The sequence below is a fragment of the Chanos chanos genome, chromosome 1 (assembly GCF_902362185.1).
Source record: "Chanos chanos chromosome 1, fChaCha1.1, whole genome shotgun sequence".
In the NCBI taxonomy this organism is placed as follows: Eukaryota; Metazoa; Chordata; class Actinopteri; order Gonorynchiformes; family Chanidae; genus Chanos; species Chanos chanos.
The window spans coordinates 27,074,468-27,080,467 of NC_044495.1; positions in this window are offsets into that span (position 1 = coordinate 27,074,468).

Below are 6,000 nucleotides of genomic sequence, written 5' to 3' on the forward strand. Positions count from 1 at the left end.
GAGCGAGGGAAAAAGAGAGATGACAGCTAGGCAAGAGAGAGAGAGAGAGAGAGAGAGAGAGAGAGAGAGAGAGAGAGAGAAGATGACAGAGAGTTCAAGCATTTATGAATAAGTGAACATGTCAGAAGGAGGGTTGGGTCTGTTAAAGGGGGTTTATATAATGTGCTGTATACACAATATAATGCTTTTTATACGTTATCAGAATGACACATATGTCATACACCCCCAGCCAAAAGGCAGTGACGTTAAGTAGTAAAACTAGTCTGGGATGGTATCACTGTTGTCTTGATAAACCGAGGGTGGTTTCAGGTTGCAGTGTGGTGGAGACACGTTCACAGCTCCCTCAGAGACATGTATATCTATCTCTGGGAGTAAACACTGACGAGAGGAGAAGAGGGTGAATGCAAAAAAGAGCAATCGTCTCGTGACTTTAGCATCTGCTTTCCAAAGCTGACAAACTAACCTGCCAGCTTGTTAGTCTCTCTCTCTCTCTCTCTCTCTCTCTCTTTCTCCCTCTCCTGAGTAGGCCAGACAGGTTGCCATGGGGATTTTGCAGTGCCTGTCCGCCTGCCAGCCAGTCCTCCAGATGTTTCTGAGATTATCCTATATTGTTTTTGTGTGTGTGTGTGTTTTGTTTTATTTATTTTTTTGTAGGGGATGGATTAGGGGTTTGGAGTCCCAGCTTCTTCTCCAAATATGATTCCTTACCTGCACTACATTTTTTCCACATCAATTTTTAACCATTCTGTTCCTAGAAATGCTTTTACCAGTAATTTCCTAAAAGATTTTACTGGGCATCCTTTGCAAGCAATTAAGGGAGGAAATTAAAAGTTTCTCCTGTGCCTTGTGCTCCTCTGCAGACTATTCTTCTCTCTCCTTGTCTCTCTCCTTACCTGCTCATACACACTCAGAACACCAAGATGTCATGACCTGTCGATGCTGTCACAGCAGTCCTTCACCCAAAGAGAGACATGAGCACTGTATCAGATGAATTACCATACCCTACCTGTCAGCCTTTGCTGAAATTACTCTTATTAAACACAGGAGCCAAAGCATCTTTAATATAATGTACAAGAATTCTCTCTCTCTCTCTCCCCCTCTCTCCCCCTCTCTCTCTCTCTCTCTCTCTCTCTCTCTCTCTCTCTGCACTCTTAAGGTGATCATGTAACACCAAATTGGACCATAACAATTGCCTTTGTTTTTGAACTTGTCCCTTAATATTACACTTAAAGAATTCCTGCAGTGTTTTTTTTTTTTAATCGGACAAGTCACATCTGTGCCTGTTGTGGCTATCTCACAGCAGAGCTAGAGGGCTTTCTTGGCTATTTTATTATAACTTGGCTCCTGTCATGGTATAACCCAGTGCTGACCTCATCTTCGTTAGAGCCGCTTAGCGGTATTGTGCAAAAGCTGAAAGTGCCCTAAAGCTGAAGTTGCTGAAATTGTGGAAAAATCCACGAGGCATTGCTTGAGATGTACTCTGTTTAAAACAAAAATAATTCTGTGCGGGTGATCACACAACAGCTGCTAAGAAAAAATGCAGCGAATCCGGTTCTTCCCCCGAAGTTGGATCATTGCTTCAGATGTGATTCCTTATGCCACGCAGTAAATTCTCAAAATCTGGTACATGGCACTAAATCCTAGCTCCACTGAATAATCCTACAGTAATTTATACATTCTCTAGTGACACTCTCTCTCTGTTTTCTAAGCCTTTTGGATAATTCTGGTTGTATTTTTGAATCCTGTGATTTGCTTGTCTATTGAGCATTGTTTGTATTTAATAAACAGCAGTAAGCCAGTAAGCCTTAGGTAAAGCTGTCCTTAGAAGTCTGAGTTTGAACTGAACAGTGGATTCCTGTTCCTACTGAGGGGTTAAACGAAAAACCATTTGTGTGAGAGCAAGACATTAATATTTAAATGGTGTGGACATCTATATGTCATCTCCTCTTACAGTCAGCAGGAAGCAGGCTAGTCAGGGCTGAAGGTTCAGCAGTAGATGATAGTGGCAAGAGAACAATGAGGGGAGGGTGGGTCTGGAGCCGGGCACACTCTCTACTGGCTCCACAGTACATCTCATCAGCTAAGGGTTGAAAAATGTATCTAAGTGCATCTCTTTGTTCCTGCGGTGACTGGCACTGAGTGTCTGTGGTCAAATACTCTCAGTCACAATGCTTCATATTATGGCATGAGTTCACGTACAACTGAAAATGCGCTCTCCTGATCGAAAGGTCAAACAAGGAGGTTTTACTTTCCCTCCTCGGTACACTAAGATTTATTTTGACCCATAGAGATTGATTTGATAAATGTCTCTCTGCCCATGTCAGAAATGTCCTCCCATGTAGAATCAGTGACTTTTTTTTAGACTTCTGTTGTATTTTCAGTTCTTTTGTATTATGTGTTTCTAATATTTTGCTGAGAACGGTGAAGCGCTGTCTGCACTTTGAATACAGGTGATTAAATCATTCTTCATTACTCGTGCACTGACATGACTCTCATGTGCTATTCATCAGCTAAGGGTCACATTTATGGGCAAATATGAAACCTCCATCTTAAATTCATGTAAAGTCTCTGACTCGCATCCTTATAGAGACTTGAACTCTGACCTTGTTTACACATGAGTACCTAATTGAAGGTCACATCACATCACTTTCAAATTAGCCAGAGATGACCTATACAGGAATTCAATGTCTGATAAGCTCTAAGTATATTCTATGCAGGCAAATCCAAACACAAACCCATAGTTAATTCAGAGATCTAAGCATAACATTACAATTTTGTAGAGCTTGTCAGTAAAGAATAAATCACTACTGACACAATTCTGACCTCAAGCCTTCAGGAACTTTCTGTTACATGAAGTGAACTAATATTGGTTTCACTTGAGAACCAGACCTGAGAAATTCAAATTAAGGGACGTATTTTAACTTGTGTCTTATTTTTGTTATTCTGCTGCACAACTTAGTAAACAGCACACTGGAGCTGTGCACACACTGTATCTGTGTTTGGCTTCTTTTAGCCTGCAGTTAGGGAAAGCTACAAATTATATAGTTAGTAGAAGAAATGATGTAGCAGATTTAGCTGAGAATGGAAGTTATGATAAATTTGTGGTTCATCAATTAATTAACACAGAATGCAGAAATCCTATGCAGAGGAACTCTGTTGTTTCATGAGGGTGTTCCTGAAGAATACAATCTGAAGCCTTTAGCCAAAAATTTCAGAGATGATGCATTTCAGCGGAGTCCTGAGTCTATCTCCTCCCTTCTTTTATGGCTCACCACTCTTCACTGATTCTGTGCTATTGTTTTGTGAGCAGGCAACAATAGGTAAATCCTTTGGGAGAGGACAAAGGTCATGGTAAAGCGAGAGGTCAGGTCAGAGGTCACTACTCTTTGCTGAATCATCTTTAGTCACAGGAAAACTGAGAGTAAACCAAGTTGATATGAAATTGGAAAATAACTGTTTATCTTTATTTTATTTTTTGTGCATGTGTGTGTGTGGGCATGCTTATTTTGTAGTGTGCTGATGTTGTATTAATGGGACTTTTGCTTTTTTAGGTGATTGATATTCTCTATATTTTATTTCTCTGTGGTGTGAAGTGTGGTTTGTTAAATTATGCAAAATCATCGAGGAGCTTTCATTTTCAAGATGAATGGGTTTGCTCTAACAGTGATTGTTTATGACGGTATAATGGTATAATGATGGTATGTCCTCTGGAGCATATTTGGGTTGGTGTCACCGCACTGACAACAAAGCAGCACTATTTACCCTCTTCAAATCTGATAGCCAGTGTGAATTACTTTGTATCAGTTAAGGATACAGTGTTGTCTGAACCAGTAGGTACATCTAAATATTTTAAAATTAATGAAGCATTCATGTGCATGGAGCGAAAGCACAAACGCGCTCCTCAGCGACCACTCCCTTGGTCCCTTTAACAGGGCAAATAATGATGCGCCCACAGTCCAACTAGTTCTCAGAGAAACTAACTTCAACTCGGACTGAATGAATAACTAACAATGAATCACTTCAACTCTCTCTCTAAATTCCCACACTCAACAGTAGAGGCAGGCTGATTTTGAGTCCGAGTCTGGTCTATTGTGAGTCAAATGTAATTCAGAATGATTCATAAGGCATCCATGGAGAGTGATGCTTCTGAATTTGCCTGAAGAGCAAATAAAAATTCAGATACATGGAAAGGCATAGAATGCCTGCATGAGCCCATCTGCCTGGCATTAGTATCTCGTTTATTCTAATGCTACAAGGTGCTTAAACATGTCACTGTGGCTTTGAATGTTGCTCTAGAGCAAAAACATGTAACATAGCTGTCAGCTGTGTTACGTTAAAATGAAAATTTTAAAGAGGAGATGTTTATTTTTCTGTAGGTTTCTTTGATTAATTCTGTATAAGTATGAAATTATTAAATTATCATTTATTAATTAGTATTATTTTCCACTTATTTACTGAAAATTAAGTTTTTATTTACTAAACTTTGAAGCCAGAATGCTCCGTCATCAAGGTGTGGAACCCTGCCTGGTAGTTGGCCAAAGCAACAGTACTGTAAAATATTAGCTCATTTAGAAGAGAAATAGTAGGGACTTCACAAAACTGACAGAATGTGAGATCATTTTACTGATATGCTGCCCACTAAAAACATGAACTTTCTGAGGCTACCTTCCACCATCACACAACAGACGGAGTCACTATATTTATCTCAGACGATGATAGGTCTGTTTCTATTTATGTAAACTACAAACACTGTGTGTTGAAAGATGCTGTTTACTAAGCTTTGTACTGAATATAAAAAAGCAGTCACTGAAGTCACATTGTCATATTCCAAAATATTATTTATGTGAGTAAAAAAACTGGGAAAATACTAAATATAAAATATCTAAATTATTTTCTCTTCTGATAAGCTCCCTAGAGTAATACTTCTGTCCTCAAGGCTGTTTCCTCAGTTATTAAACATATAAACTATTTATAGAAGGAGAGCATTGTTTGCTCAATATCTACTGGACATTAGGACAGATAAAGTTATCATTAACCCTTTTTGTTTGTTTATTTACTGTTCAAGTGCCAAAAAAAATCCCATCAGTCATGTAGTGAGTGCACAGTGGACTCTGAGACTACGTTATACTGTCAGCAGTATAATTATAGCTGTATATGAGGCCACAAGGCACAACCCAACATCACTGCATATCAGCATAAAAACCAGGCTAACGATAAAAGCAAATACAATGATGGGAGATAAATCCACAGTACTGAAACTGCACCACAATCACTTCATCCAAATATGAGGGTAAACTGGATATTACTAAATAAATTAAAGGCACATTCACTTCCTGAAAAATACTGAATCTACAATGAATTTTAACTAAAAGACTAAACTTATTGAGCTCTCTTTGCTTCGCAACGTACAGAAACACCGGGGACAGATAAATAAAATTAATAGCCAAAACTTCATGCTTGAGGAAACAAAACTTTCACTTAAATCAGGAAAGAAATCTTTAGTATATCCACTATCTGGACATTTCTCTGAACCAGTTTGAGTATAGGTCTTGTGAGGTCACCTGCGCTAGAATACCTCCACTGGATGATGCATGATTCATAATACTCACATACTTCATACCTAAACAAGTTTAAAGTCCACATTACGCGTACCATTATATTTAGTACCGTCTTATCACAACAGCAAGTGAGCTCTAAATGACGTATTTTTCATTATACCCCACGGGCTCTTCAGTTATACAGGTTAACACAGATAATCCGACTTCAAAATGTAAACTGTCCAGCCTTTCTCAAACTCGTTACACCCTGCTGGTATTTGGTAAAATACAAGTAATAATAATAATCTTATTTCTCAAAATGTGAGTGAACACTCCCTCCCAAATAATTTAGGGACCCCTCCTATAGGCTCTGCGTTGTCGTGGTGACTGCTGGGTTACGTGATGACGCCAGATGTATATGAGCGCAAGCGGCGGGATTTCTCTCTCTTTTACCGCCATCAGA